Source organism: Symsagittifera roscoffensis, chromosome 6, assembly GCF_963678635.1.
Source record: "Symsagittifera roscoffensis chromosome 6, txSymRosc1.1, whole genome shotgun sequence".
In the NCBI taxonomy this organism is placed as follows: Eukaryota; Metazoa; Xenacoelomorpha; order Acoela; family Convolutidae; genus Symsagittifera; species Symsagittifera roscoffensis.
The window spans coordinates 34437509-34454153 of record NC_087067.1 but is presented as its reverse complement, the minus strand read 5'-3'; the positions used below and the strand labels follow the sequence as shown (position 1 = coordinate 34454153).

Sequence of the window (16645 nt, the reverse complement as noted above, 5' to 3'; positions counted from 1 at the left end):
AAATTACGTGGGATTAAGGATAATGGATGGCTATGGTGTAAGGGTGGTAACTGTGGTGCTGTAGGCGTTACTTCTATGTTAATATGTTCTTCGTTATATGTGTTCTGTGTTGTTTGTCTTTTTTGTATTATATTCTTTGAATTGTGCGTCTAGAAGAATTTTGTTAATTGATGATGAAAAAATTCCAAAAAATCCTGCAAAGTATGCGTGCTACACTTGCTTGTCTATTTACTTGTGTGTGTATAGCACATGTGTTGTAGATTCCTTTTAAAAGTGAAAAAAGAAATCCTATAAATTTAAACATTGCGTATAAGATAGTTAATTTTTCTAAGATGTAATAGGGCCATCCTAGAAAATCGAGAATTTCATTTTTTAGTGTAACAAAGCTAAAAATATTTATGGGTGAAATATCTTGTGGTCTGTATTTTTCACCGTTTAGATATATATAGTCTTTATTGTCTTTAAAATATCCGCTATAATCTTGTGTATAGATATCTGCAAATCCTGCTGTTTCGGCAAGTTTGCGTAAGTTTTGGTCAATTGATTGTCTTTGTATAGTGTCCATTTGTGTTAATAATTCCTGGAATTGTTGTGTTCTAATGTGGTGTTGGATATCAGATTTTTAATATATTCCAATTGATTGTAAATCAATATTTGGGTTACGAGCAATAGCTCTGATGCTTTCGGGTGAAAATTTTTTGAGTGATTGCATTAATGTGGGGTATGGGGTAAGAAGATAATATTTATCTTCATCAGGGTTCAATTGTACTAAATTGTGGCTATTCTCTGATCCACATGGGACTGCGGTATCCTAAAAATATGTTCAAGTATGTTGAAAGTGTGTCAACGAAATGTTCTTTATTTTTATAAAAGATAGGTATTCTTTTATAGCATCTTTTATCTTCAAAAACATATAGTGGTGATACTTTTTTGGTACAAGTATAAAATCATAAGATGTTTCCTTCGTAGTCTAGAAAATTTGATCTATTTCCTGATAGTAAATATCCTGCGTAGGGTATTTTTAATACTGCTAGTGCTAGTGATTGTAGGATTTGTGTCCTTTCTAATTCGCATAGTTGGTGAAGTGTTTCTAATTCGGAGAGTGACATTTCTTGAAAAATTCGACTAATCGTGTAGTCTAATTTCAAATCTAAGTGGATATCATAGTGGATATTACCAAAATAAGAATTATTCATTAGTGATAGTTCTTGTAAACGTGTGCTTCTAGTGTCATGTGGCTTTAGATGTCCACCAGGTTGACCATAACTTTTTTGAAAGTTAACTGGTATATATGATGTTCCTTTGTGGAGAGGATGACCTGTGGCATAGGGGTAAATGTTTATTTTTCCAGTGGTCATGTCGAAACCTTTTTCGTATTCAACTAATTTTTCAGAATATTGTGTTTTGTGAAGTGGGTTTCTGTATTTGCATGCGAGTTCTGTTTCTTGATATATTTGAAAACGTGTTAATTTATTTTCTATATTATGGGTATTTCGAAAATCGGTACTTTGTTTTCGTGATGGATTGACTTGCTCATATGGAATTGATTGTATAAAATATATTTCGTGAAATTTTATCATTCGAGCATGTATTTTTGCTACTTGAAATGTTGTACATGAATCTTCGGGAAATCAAACAATTGTTGCTTGTGTCCGTGTTGAAGGATCACAATAACCTTGATCGTTTTTACAAGGTAGTCTAATTCCTTGATAGATCATTGTGTTGTCAGATAAATCTCGTGTGACTTGTACTTTTTCGAGTTGTATTTTCCAATCGAAAAACATTATTTCTTGATATCCTTTATTTTTTGTGTCTGCTTTGCAGTTTGATGGATTATTTATAGCAATGTGTGGTATCCAGTGCTTATCGTGTATGTCATAAGTTAATCTTCCGTGTGCGCCGTTGTATGGGTATTTTTCATCTAGTTTAATGTGTCCTTGATATCTTTCAAGTTCTGCTTGATGTACAGAATCGGCAAAGACTTGAAAATATACTATTTTTCTGTCCTTGTTTTTATTTCTTGTGATGTTTAGTCTGAGTAGCTCGTTTTTACAATCATCAGGATTTAGATGTAGAAGTCGTTCTATATTACTTTGGTAGAATGATTCATGGTCAAGTCGGTTTTTATTTCCGTTTGAAACTTGTGAACAATGTACTTTCTTTTCGGAAAATGTTGCTGTAAATTTATATCCTATGACTGTTGTTGCTCGGGCTTCTGAATATAGTGTCGCTATTACATTTGTAGTTTCTATACTTTGTGGTTACATTTCGCATTGTGATACTTGATTTATTGCATATTTGTGTAGTGTTTCTGTTCATTTTCTTCACAATCGTAATGTGTTACTAATAAGTTTGGGGTCCTGTGCGGGGAGAAGGATTTATGTTCTGATCGCAGATTATTAGAAAAAGGAGTTGGGGAAATATCAATATTTTTAGAATATACATGTATATGATAATCCTGAGTACGGGTTATAAAATGTTATGTAACCAATTCTCTTTTTGGTATATCTGTCGTATTTATATATTACTTCAGTTGTTATGAATGGTGGTGGTAGTGATTGAGCTGTTATATTTGGTGGGTTTAATGGGTAGGGATGTTGAGCAATGTTGTTTAGTTTAAACGTGATTTCAAATTTTAATTGTAGACTATTTTGTTGGAGTATTTGGATGTTAAGGTCACGAATGTCTTCGTGGATGTCTTGTCTATATTGTAATCTATGAAGTGCCCAGTTGTGGAATCGGTTACTTTCTGGGTGCTGTCCAAATAATGGTGGGGGTGCTGTGAATGTGTTCCAGTCTAATCTTAAAGGGATATTTGTTGATGATTGTTCTCGATATCTAGCGTCGAGGTTATTTGGGAAAATTAAAGGGAAAGGCGTCGGTGAAATCTGGCTTATTGATGGTGTTGACGGTAGTGATAATGTTTCTGGTAGTGAGGATGATGTTGTTGTATCCACAGAAAAATCTATTGGGTTATTTATTAAATTTGGTTCACCTTGTGTGAATGGTTGTGTTGTCCATTATGGTAGTCGCGATGTTTGGTTTGGGGGGTTAAAGGGATTTTCACGTATTTGTTCAGATGTTGGTGTTGAACCTAAGTAATCTGAGGGTAGACTTGAGGTGCTACGTTGTGAAAGAAGTGTAGGGGTTTCCGGTAATATGCTAATTGGGTTTTCCGGAGTAGTTGGTGATGGGGATTGGGGTATATCAAAATGAACTCGAGGGGTTTGAAAATTTCTATTTCGTCGTGGATGTATAATTTGTCTATTTATTTCAACTGTATTTTGGTTTTGACTAATATTTCTCTTTCTACTTAATTCTTGTGGTAGTGTTGGGTACAAGTTATATGTCGGGTCACTTAGAGGTGCCTGTCGCTGAACTGGTTCTAATGGTTCAGATAGGCGACTGTGTCGTTCTTCAAAAGTGTATGGGTTATCTTGGAAAGAAATTCGTGTAGATGTTTGGGGGTTTTGGGTAGTTGTAGGTATTGTCGGGTTTTCTTGGGATGATGTCGGTGAAGACTGACTGTGTGATTGTTGGTTAGCAATTTTTGAGGGTTTTTTTGATTGATTTATTTTAGTGAAAAAATTTATGTTTATTGTAGTATTCTTCAAGAAAAAGAATTAAAAGGATTGTTGCTAAGGCGAATGTTATGATTGCCTTCTTTATACATTTGCATAATGTCAATATTAGGGATGATAAAAATGTTATAAAAATTACAAAATGTTTTTTAGAGGTGCAAATAGTAATAAATTTTAAAATTAAAGCTGTTTTTGAAATTCAACTTTCTTTAATATTTTAGATTGTGGGATGAGTGTTTTGTCGTTTTTACGTGGTTGATTTCTAAGTCGTGATGACTCTCTATGTTCTGATTTTTCGACTTGTTCTTGGGGTATAATTTTTTCTATCAGTTTTCTATTTTTTCTTTCTTTTTGTGTTTTTTGATCTAGCTTTTTTGTTTTGTTTTTGGTTGTAGTTGGTATTTTATTTTGTTTTTCAAGGTGAATGTCGTTTTGTTCATTTATTTCATTTTCGGTATGTGGGTGATTTGGAATAACTTTTAAACCTGTGAAAGAATATAATTGAGTTAGTTCGCGTAGTGCGTATTCTTTTGGGTAGTAAGGCAATAGATTGTTTCTATGTTGAACAATTTCTTTTTTGTCTGAATCGGTGATTTTATATGTTACGTCTGTGGGTTTGGCGATTATTTGGTATGGTCCTTTACGAAGGGGTTGTAAGTTTTTAGAAATTCCTTTTTGGGTATTAAAATTAGGCATTAAGACAAATGTTCCATTTTTGAAATCTGAGGCTGGTGTAAAGCGTGAATTTATTTGTTCGTTAATGTTCTGCCTTTGTAACAATTTTTTTGTTACTTTTTGGTAAATTTCATTGTGTTTTTTATCTCTATTTAAAATCCATTCGGTGTGTGTACCGGAGGCTAATTTAAGGATTTGTGGGTGATGAAAATGATCTCCATCATGTGTGTGTAAAGGTAGGTTATAACAAATTGAGTCTTTATTTGGTTGGCAATGACCTTGTGTATTTTTATGAGAGTTTGCTGTAAACATAATTGGTTTACGTGGCTTTTGATTAAAAACCATTTCGTATGGTGACATTCCTAGAGTTGTCGTAATTTGTGAATTATATGCTAAGGGGAATAATTTTACATCTGCTGACCATTCTGTGTATCTTGTATCATTTCCATTTATGATACATCTCAGATATTCTTGTAGTGAACGGTTCATACCTTCGACTAAACCGTTTGTCCAAGATGCATGAGATGTACGCCGTTTGTGCTTAATGTTGTATAAAGGACATAATGTGATGATTTCATTATTTATGAACTCTGTACCGTTGTCTGTAACTAAAATTTCGGGTAATCCGAATTTGGCTATCCAGTGTTCGTAAAGTGTTGTGTAAGCATAATAAGCGTTACAATGTGGTACTGGGTTGAGTGCTACATAATGTGTAAATGCGTCAACAATTACCATAATGTAGGAGTTTCCTTCAGAGGATGGTGAAATTGGTCCTTTTGTATCGAATGATATACGGTGGTTAAAATATAAACTTTGTCCTTTAAAATCTTGTTTTTGTGCTATTTGTTTTTGATTTGGATAAGGGTTATTTAGCTGACATACTATACAATCATTGCATATTACTTTTATCCAAATTGGTGCATTTGGGAAATAAAAGTTTTGTGTAAAATTTGAATATATTTTCTCTGTTCCAGAGTGTCCTTTAATGTTTTGTGTATGTGAAATGTTAAAAGCTATTAGAATCATACTTAAAGGGAGACAGGGAACTGTAGTATCATTTAAATGATATTCTAGAAGGTCTGTGTTTTCATTAATTGATGTATTATTAAATTTTCTAAAATATCGGAGGAGTGTTTTATTTCCTAAAATTGTGGTATCTGCTTTTACGGGCTTAGTTTTGTATTTGTGCCATGATTTTAGTTGTCTAATTACTGGGTCAAGATTTTGATATTGTTTCAAGCTATTAATTGTAATTTTATCTGTTGGAGGGAGAAAAATGTTTTCAATTTCTAATTTAGATAAAGGAATTGTGTCAAGTGGGTCATGGAGGTCAAAAACTTGATTTATTGTGTATTTTGAATCATTTGTTTGTGGTCCTGATAAATTTATTTTATCAGTTAAATTTTCTTTTTCAATTAACGGAAAAAGGTCTTTTTTATGCGAGTGGTGTTTTATTCGTTTTTGTTGAGTGTTATTTTGTATCCATTGTGAGTATGGAATTGGTTTGAAAGTTGATGTTCCAAGTAGATCAACTTCGTAGTGATTATTTTGGCAATTTAAGTAAAGTGGGAAGTGTTGTAGGCTATTTATTTGTGATTGTTCAATGTCAGTTTTTACTGCATATTTGCATTCTAGTCGGGGTGATGTTTTGTTTTTTGCAAGGTAAAATTTTATATTTTTGGGTATTTCAACTGTAGTTTTTCGTGTAAGTAATTCAGGTGGTGTATTTCGACTTAATGTATCTGGTAATGCAAGATTCTTTCCTGCTGTCCAAACTATATGTAAGTTTGGAAAATTCATTAGAATTAATTGAAATCTATAAACTCGGTGATTAGGATTTGACTTTTGTGTAAAGAGAAAAACGATTGGTTTATGATCTGTGAATAGAATTGTTGGATGTTTTGATCCAAGTATCAGAAATTCATATTCTGTAAGTGTATAAATTATAGCTGTACATTCTCTCATTAGAGTTGAGAGTCGTAGCTCTGCTTGAGTGAATAATCGGGAATTTGCTGATATAAGGTTCATTTTATTTGTACCACTGTGTGATTGTAGTAATGCTGCGCCGATGCCAAATCTTGAAGCATCGCACATTGCGTAGAATGGTTGATTTGGATCAGGGATTGTGTTTGAAATTTGTTCAGTTAAAAGTTTTTTAATTTCTTCAAATCTTGTTTGATGTTCAGTGGTCCATTCAAAATTATTTTGTTGTCTGAGGATATTATAGAACGGTCTTAAATATAATTGCATTTTATAAACGTATTTGCTTAAGAAATTTAACATTCCAAGGAATTCTTGGATTTTCTTTTTGTTTGTTGGTAGTTGAAGTTTTTGAATAAAAACAATGCGTGATTTTATTGGAGTGATTGTGTTTCTGTCTATGTTATATCCTAAAAATTTAACTCGTGTTAAAAATAAGTGTGATTTATCGGGGGCGGCCTTCAGATTTTTGTTCTGAAGTATTTCATGATAGTGTTCTAAAACTGTAAACATTTCTTCTTTTGTCTGTGATTGCATAAAAACATCGTCTAAATAGGTGATTGGTTTTTTCTTAAGTATTAGTGGTCTAAAAATTTTGCTCATAAAAGCTGAAAATGCTGCTGGTCCTATGGATATTCCATAGAAGAGGCGATTGAATTCATATCGTTGATTTCCAATAACAAATTGTGCTAAACGTCGTGATTGTTCATCTAGTGGCATTTGATTGTATGCACTATTCATGTCTGCGGTTGTAAAGTATCTTCCGTTTATTTTTGTTAAAATAACTTGTATTGGTTCAATAGGCCAATTGCATTTTGATTCCTTTATTAATGAATTGAGATATCTGGCGTCTAAAACTATTTTTAATGATTCATTTTTGGCTAGGATGATAACAGGGTTAATAAATGTGTTACCTTTTGGTTGTTCTTCTTTGTTTACTGAAGAGATAATTTTGTATTGTTCTAAAATATCCAGTAATCTACTTACCTTATCGTGTAAATGAATTGGTACTTTACTTGCTCTTTGTTTTTTGAAAACTGCGTCAGGTTTTAACGGGAGATGGAGTGATGAACTGATTTTCCCAACATCAAATTTTGATGTTGCATAGACTGTTGAATATTTTAACAGTTGTTTTGCTAGTTTGTCAAATTCGATTTGTGTAATTTGCGAGTGTTCAAAGTTAAACATCGTTAAAAATTGTTGTTGTTCTTTTGTGTAATTTGTTATATTGAATGTTGGTTTAAAATATGGTGTTTTTGTGAAATAATCTGTGTTCCTCTTTTCATTGCTTATTATACTATTTATGGATAGTTCTTCCTTAAAAACTGTGGATTGACAAATATCTAACAATTGAAGTATATTATTTACGCGGTATGCTTTTTCATGTACGGGTGATATTGTAGCGTTTGTTTCGCAATATCCTAAAAGTCCTAAGGGTAATGTTACTTGGTACGGTGTGTTGTTATACACATGTAACGAAATGATGTCTGAATTCGTATTTTTCAAATATTTTATAGATGAAATCGTGATTTTGAAAAAATTATGAATAGGTTTAAACTCAAAGTCTGACATAAAGAGTTTTTATTTATTTTGACTTTTGTCATATTGGTGAACTTGTTTTATTGAAAAGTTATATATGTTTCCTGATAGTGGTTTCAAGTGTTTCCGTTGTTGGTTATAAATTGGATAAAATTTTAAAAAGAATGGTGGTTGTTTATTTAATTTTTGAAAAAATGTTAGAGCTGTTTTTTTTTGTTTTTGTGTACTTATCTTTGATTAGTAGTTTACTTTTCAAGATGTTGATTGTTGGTATAAATTTAGATATAAATGGTATACCAATGATATTGTGTTTAATATCAGTGATATGAAATGTTTGTTTAAATGGTTTGTTTAGAATTTTAATTCGCTCCATTGTTCTTGTGGGGAGGAGGAGTAATTGAACTTTTCCCTAATTTATTAATGTTGATCCTTGTGCTGTTGCTAGTTTACTAGAGGTTGCAAGAGGCGTTAATTTTGGGTGTAATGTTTTGATTTCATTCCATGTGAGAATGTTACTTATGTTTAATTCTGCTCCTGAATCAATTAAAAAATCAATTTCAAGATCTGGTGGTTGAAATTCTTTGTTTCTTGGAGTTTCTAAGAGAAATGGTATTGTCCAAATTTTTTCTCTGGGTTGTTCTTTTTGTATATTTTGATAGATATGATTTGTATTTAAACATTTTGTTTTGTCATTTTCGTTGGGTTTACTTGCCGTGTTACTTTCGTTTATTTCTTGTGCAGTTTGTGTAGTTTTGATGGGTTCAATGCAATAATTGTGAAGGAGTTCCAATTGATTTTCATATATATGTGATGTAAAAGGTTGTTCATATATAATAGGTTCGTAGTCGTTTTCGACTTCTATCATATTTATGGAGATAGTATTTTCTGTATCACTTTCTGTGTCTGATGATTCACAGTTTATTTGATTTAGTTGTAGTTCATTATTTCCTGTGTCATCAATACCTGGGGGGTCTGATGTTATTTCTTCATTTGACTGTACTTGATAAAATGACTTTGATGTTTTGGTGTACTACTTCTGTATCGATGTTTAGAATTATTATAATGGTTATTATTCCTATGTGGTGATTGGGAATAATTTCTATATTGATTATTATAACTTGAATTTCGATTTTGTGAATTATTCCGTGATCTGTTTTGATAATTATTATTTGATCTGTGATAGTTTGATCTGTTATGTGAATTATTTCTTGATCGATTGTTCGAATAATTCTGATTTCGATTGTTTGAATAACTTCTATTCCGATTATGTGAATAGTTTCTATTTCTGTTATATGATGAGTTTCGTGAGTGATTATTGGAATAGTGTTTAATTCTTGGGTTTGATTGTGAATTTGATCTAGAAACAAATTGTGTTGCATTTGAATTTGATCTCGAATAGTTATTTTGACTATTTGATCGATTATAATGATTTTGTGAAGAATTCTGTGTATTTCTTCGTTCTGGTGATCTTCCTCTATAACTTGAGTTATATGGTGATTGATTCCTTGTGTAACTGGTGTTGTTCAGAAGTGGTTTTCCTGAACTGTTGTTACTGTATACATTTTTGTTTGATAGATTTTGATCTTTCTTCATGTATTGATAGAATGATTTATTTGGTTCTTTATATTTTTGAGGTTTGTTTTGGTTATCTTGTTGCTTTTGTCTACATTCGGGTATACTATGTTCGTATCGTCGGCAAGAATTACACCATTTTTTGAAAGATGGTTTGCCTTTAAAATTTGGGTGTTTTTCATAAATTTTTAGTATTTCAGTGATTTTTTCAACCAAGTCTGTATCTGATTCCTGTATGTTTTTGATATTTGTAGTGTTTGTTTCAATTCGATTAACATATTGTAGTTTTAGATTTTCTGTTTCTTCAAGTTTCATTGTAATTTCCGCTTGCTCTAGTTTGTCTACTAGTTTTCGAAAATCTAAATCTGGCTCTCGAATTGAAGAAGGATGAGATGCTCTCTTTTTTATTGCTATTTTCCTTAATTGAGGTGTTAAGGTCATCATTAAAATTTCTGTCATTTTTGTGTTTTAATAGTCATGTGTATTTAGTGAATATGCTTTTCGAACTAGTGTTTCGATACGTACTGCTAATTGTTTAATGGTTTCATTTGGTAATCTGCGAATTTCATTACATAAAACTCTTTGGTGTTGTTTATTTCTTTCGGAGTCAAACATTTTTGAAAATTCTTGTGTAAATCTTTTCCAGTCTGATTTTATTTATATAGGTAATACTGAAAACCATTTTTGAGCTGCGCCGTCTAAGGTTATTTGTATCAACGCTGTGCGTCGATGTATCCAATTTTGGTGTAGTGGCGTATTAATTGGTTCAGGTCCTATATTTAAAATTAAATTTGCTGTTACTGCATTTAAATAATCTTCTACAGAATATTCAGGGTCTGTTCCTGTGAATACAATTAGTGGTTTATTTGATGTTATTGATGATCCACCCATAAGGTATGGATTCATTGTCATCTGTTTTGACTCTGCGGCATTTGGCATTTGCGAAAAAATTGAAAGTTGATTTTTTGTTATTTCGTGTTGCTGAAGGTAATATGGGAGTGGTATTTCATTTTGCTTTTGAGTTGGTTGATACGAGTGCATAGTCATTGGGTTTTGTGGTTGAATTGGTTGGAAAGATTGTGTATTTTTTGGATTTGACATATGGATTGGTTGTTGATTTCGTGTATCTGTTGGATTTGGAGAAAAAATTCTATTATATGTGGTCGTCGCGATCCTTGTTTGCGATATTCTTGGGTATATGGTGCAAAAATGTCTGGTTGTAAATAATCATCATCAGATGATAAGTAATCCGTTTGATGAGGTGCTTGCTTTTTATTTTTATTTTGTTGAAAGAATGGATAATTTTCACTATGGTCCTGTGGAGGATGTGAGTTAGTCCGAAAATTTTACTGAGTTGGTTGTTGTTATTGGGTTATCCCAATAGTGAGAACTTACATGATTATTATTAGTTTTTCGTGGTGGATAATTTGTTTTTGATGAATGTGCATAATTATAATTGTGTTCTGCAAAAGTGTTTCTTGTGAACGTTCTTCGTGATTTTGATGGTACTGTCATAGATCTATATGTTTGATAATCCATTTGTGAATATTTTGGAGCAACCGAAGGTTTAACGGTTGATTGTAAGGTTACTTGTGCCAATGAAGTATTTGTTTTTTTTTGGTGTTGTTAAATTTGGATGTATTGGTGAAATACTTTGTTGTGTAGTTGTTGTTGTTTGGACAATTTCTTCATTTATGAAGTGTGATGGTGTTTGGATATCTTGTTGTGTAAGATTTCTAGTTCCATTAAGGTTTTCATTGTGTATGACGGTCGAATTTAAACTGTTATTTCGCGTATCGGGAAAAAATGTGTTGTAGTTTAATGGTGTTGCATCAATGGTTAGTGGTACTACTTTTACATAATCTCTTTGGTAAGATATTGTACTTATTGCTTGACTTGAGATTGATTGTGGAATGTTTATAAATGGATGATGAGACCATTCAGGGTCCCAAACGTAGTCTGACTGTTCTGTAATGGCAGTATCATCATTTGGATTTTGAGGTCTGAAATTTTTTCTTGCTTGTGAAATTAAGTCTATATTATGTGTGAAATAATCTATTATAAACCATGCCAAAGTTTTTTGTAAGTCATGTTTTGTGTGTTGTGAAACATCGTCTTTAGTTAAATTTTCTTTGATTATATGTAGGAAAGTTGAAAATAATGTGATTTCTTGTCGTACTTTTGTATGTTTGGATGTTTCAGTTGGTGAGATACTTTGAAATTCAGTTTTTTCTAATATTGAAATATAGGTATATATTATTGCAAAAACTTCGTTAGTGAATATGGAGTTTGCTCTTTGTGAATTATGATATTGTATGCTTTTAATATATTCTAAGAATACTTTTGAAAATTCTAATTCAAGATTGTCTGTTTGAATTACATATTTTCGATGATTCGGATTTGGTGTGCTGAATTCTATGGTGTAGATTCCATATTGTTGTGTTAAATTACATATATCTTTCAGATAATGTTCAATAATTTGTCTTTTGATTTTTACATCTGGGAATTCTGCTTTGCATGGGCTGATTCCGGGTTCAAACAAATTTAAGAGTAAATTCTTGCAAAAATCATGTTGCCCTCTATTATCGGGTGCATCTATGAGGAAGGGGTAAACCTCTTCGTCATCTGGACTATCGTCACTTTGAGTGTGGCTGTGGCTCATTTTTTCGTTTAATGACTGTTAATATATAACTATCGATGTGTCTAATTGGTTGGTTCCAATTATACAAGTGTACTGGTTTGTAATTATATTGCTTTTTTATTCTTCTTTTTCATCTTTTTGATGAATTTGAAGTTGTTTCTGAATCGGAAAAATATAAAGAATCGTGAATGGGACAGTTTTTATCTATTGATTCCTTTAATTTGTAGAGTTCATCTAAATTGCTGGCTTCTGATTCTGAAAATGCGTTTCTATTTTTTGAAAATCTTTTTTGTGTGATTTGTCTTTGTTTGTTTATTATTTTTCTTTTTATTGTTAGTCGTTTTGTTCTAATGTATCCAACTGTTTGTGTATGAGGTGTGATTACAAGGTCGTATTTTTGGTTATCTATCTCGCAGTTGTGTAAAACGATTGTTTGTTTATTTCCTAGATTTTTGAACGACATAAGGTTTAGGATGAGGGATGCAAAAAGTTGTTAGGTGATTTCTATTTTCTTAGACTGTTAGTCCTTACGATTTTTTGGTTAGCTTAACCTGGGTCTTTTTGCTCAGGGTAGGAGAGAAAGGTATATCGATTCCGAAGAATGGTTTTTTACTTTCTCGTGACTAGTCTAAGCTAAGGTGTTAACTTACTTAATCTTACTTAGGGGTAGTGATTGTGTTCAAGGGTTGGAGAATAGTAAATCGATCCACAAGGTTCAGGTATAATTAGAACGCAAGTAGTTCGTTAGATACTATTTTAAACTTACTAAGTCTAAGATTTATCCTGGGTCTGGTAAGAGGAGGGTTCAAGTGAAGGATGAATAACCGAAGTTCTTCACTGTTTATCCTAATTTGAATGGTTAGTTTTATTTAAAAGTTTCTATTAGTCTTGGGTCGTTTGGAAGGGTTGGATAGTGAATCGACGTTTGAGGTCGTTAGACACTTGCTAAGTGAGTGGGGGAGAACAAAATTGTTCTTTTTGATCCGAGGATAGGCCTTGATGATCAGGTTTTAAATTGAGTGAAATAGAAAATTTATTAAGATCCAAGGATAAGCCTTGATGATCTGTTTTTTTTTTTTAAATTAAGTGAATTTAAGTTTAAAATTGTTTAATTTTATCGAAGAAAAACTTTTAGTTTTTTAATGATATTAGTGAGTTTATGATTGCTGTTATGTTTAGGTGATAGAGCTGGGACAACAGATGATTTTATGATTACTAACAATTCATTGTCATGCTACTAATTTTTATTTTCATTTTCAATAAATATTTTTCAAACTTGATTTATATAAGACTGCAGAAAGTAAGAAAACGATCTGAGATCTTTTTATCAATGGTTATTGTATATTAATAACTTTGTTTAGCGCCTGAAATGATCATGAAGATTGACTTCAAAATTTTATGTTTGCAAATGAAAATCTAAATTCATTGCTAATAAGATTCTAAATATAAAAGTTTGTGTTGGCTTTTGCCGTACGATCATAAAACTATTTGGTAAGTTTCTACTTTGTTGTATGTCGTCTCTTATTCGAGGTCTTCTTCCAGTTCCGGGTAGTTCTGTTATCGTTCGGAATATCGGCTCTGATCTATTGAGTCGTAGAGACATTTCGATTAAATTATTATCGTATAACATTTTAAAAATGTTTTGTCTAAATTCTAATCTATTTTTTGGTTAATTCTAAGCTATTAAGGTCCTATTCGAGACTTATGGTCGCACCAGATGAGTTAGGACCGATGTGGTTAACTCATAGAGTAATTTCGGATAGGGTACACCGTCTGCTCGTCACGCTATCTTATTTTCGGCCGGATAGATTCGTGCAGCTTCTTAGTCTAATACCGATCCTAATCTTACTCTTATACTTTCTAGTCTCAGGATGTTTAACTAGTCTCTGCTAGGCTCAATAGATCTAGGGTATACTAGTTTGTTGCGGCTGCTGAAGTTCTCTTGGAGAGACAACTAATTTCTAAGTAAAATTCAAATCTCTCTGGTGCTGAAATTACAAGTAATTTCAGCACTTACAAATAAGTGGGTTGTTAGTTAGATGAATCATGATTGGTTAATATTAAATACTTTACATTGGTAAAATATCTAATTTATCCAATCATAAAATGTAGTTTGGATCAGGTTCCATAAAGTATAATGAAACTTACTGCCAATCAGAGTGTACAATACTTTGTCACGAAGACTCTCAATGACAAGCGATATGAGACAGTGGTTGTTGATCTTGTCTCCTTTTTTTACCTTGGTGAATTAATTGGCTCATGTTTTCTGCCCCTAAAAACAACAGACATGGAATTCCACTCGACGATGAGGATGTAGCATACCTTAATTTTGCTGATGATTTTTGTTCACAAGAATTAATTGAGAACTTTGCTCATGTTTTTGTTAAACCGAGTAACAACAGAAGCAGCAAAAATCGATCTTGAATCCATTATAGAAAAAACAACGTTCTGTGTAACAGAAGAAACCTAAAATTTGACCTGCTATGACCAACACCTCGCCTGAGTCGACAACTTTTTCCATCCAGGCAATAACATACAATTGGACGATAAATTTCGCATGAAGTCAAACTGAGAACTGGCAAGCAGGCCAATGATTAAAAAACTTTACAATGTGTAGAAAATTTTACCTTGAGATTAAAAGCTAAAGCTTACAAGTATTAAGTTAAAAGCTAAAGTGTTAAGGCTTGTGTTAGAATTATTCTTCTCTGTGGCTGCGGCTATTAGCCTGTGATTATTTCACATGTGGATAATCTGAATTACTTCGAAAACAACGTATTCATTATATGGCCACGAGAAACCATTTGACCATTTGTAACCATCACAAGCGGTGTGAGTATTGTTGAAGCTCGAAATTAGTACTACCGAAGTTTTTCAAACACGAAGAACCAAATGATTGGGCCGAGTTTTGCGAATGAGAGAAGACGAAGCTCCCAATGTTGCTCTTGAATTTGTGAAAGCAGAGTCGAGGAAATGACCATCGGGCTGCGTTTTTACAAGTGGCGCAAGTCGTTGAAACGGCCTGAAGTGCAACAAAAAGCCGCGAAAGATGTCCGTCCAAAGATGGGTTGAGTGCTCGGCTGACATTTGCAAAAAGAGCGCAATTGACTGCAAACAGTGGCGGTGTCTCGTTTTGGATGATCAGAGCGCGGATACGGGACAGTAATGTCTGCAAACGCCTTACAAGTAAAATATAAGTAGGCTGGATAATTGATTGCATTAATTGATGGCGATTTAGATTGATGGCTGTTTGAGAGGATGGATAGACAGCTGGGTTTATTGTTTAATGGATGGCTAGACTGACCAATGGGCTGGTGGATGGATGTTTTGGTTGATGGGGAGGGATGGATGTATTGCGGTATGGATGGCTGGATTGATGATTTGTTTGTTGGATCGAAGATTGGATGCGAATAGATGGACACCTGAAGGAAGGATAGCTAGATTAATAGATGAATATATGGAACAATGTCTAGATGGCTGGATGGCTTGATGGATATATGGCTGGGTGAATGGATAGCTTGTAGCTTCTTGCAAAGATCAATGAATGAATAGATTAATGGACCGATGAAAGACTGGTTGAATTTGGGACAATATAGTTTTTTTGACTGACACAATGCGGAAGGATTCACATGATACAAAAACTCAAATTTTTTAAAGGTATACTTTTTATCTTTTGAGTTATGAAAAAATGTTAGGTCTCGAAAACTAAAAAAACTCCCCCAATCACAAGAAGCCATTTTTACAACTGCTGACAATAATTTGATACTAGCCTAGACATTCGTCAGAAAAAACGCCCTAGGGCTGACAACTTCGATTTCGTTAAAAAAATTTCTAAATCATTTTCTTGATTTTTTTTTCAACTAAGCATATGGAACGGCATATCGCAACAACTATAAGGTTTTGAACCGTTATAATTGGAGGCAAAAATGAAATCCGTGAGAAGGCCTTGTCAGTAATCAGGCGTAGGGTTGGGAATACTAAATGCTCCGATGCTTTTGAAATGTAAGAAATTCTAAGAAATTTTAAAGAATCATCAAAAACGTTTTATCTCGGAAACTAAAAAAATTCCTTTATTAAATTTGGAGTCCCATTTTGCAGATCGAAGCGCAACCCAGAGAAGATACCACAATAGGGTTGATTATTTCAAACTGATGAGGTAAACGCTCGTTCCTTAATTCATAGATGGATGGATCCAACCTTCACAGCACACTACACTCCGCAGTCCTTCTCCTCACCTCCAGTGCACCATGTGCTTGCAAGAGCCTAACAATCGGGCCTTTGAATGGCCTAGCGTTCATGAACTGGAGAATCGAAAACGTTTTTTTTAAATATTGCAAAACACGAAATAGCTCAAGCGTGCAAAAATTGTTTCGTTGAGCATGCAAAAACTTTTACGCTTAAACATGGTGACATAAGTTTCGCACGGACTTAAGTATAGTATTGACAAAAGTGCCAATTTATGTTGTTCTAGAAGTTCAAAGAACTTTGAGGCATCATCTTTCTTCTGATAAACTCGACAATTGATATTCCTTCAAAAACAAGTCAGTTTTTTTCTAAAATAAAACGCAATCACAGAAATTTTTGGTTGGATTTGTTTTCAGAAATCTTTAATTTCCAACATTTTATTCGCTGTTTTTTTTTTAAAAAATTAATCAGTTTT

At 32.8% G+C, this 16645-nt stretch overlaps 1 pseudogene; it reads left to right on the top strand.

Annotated features, from left to right (window-relative positions):
• Positions 1 to 16645, top strand: part of LOC134848697 (GATA zinc finger domain-containing protein 14-like) — a 57435-nt pseudogene that overhangs the window by 31293 nt on the left and 9497 nt on the right.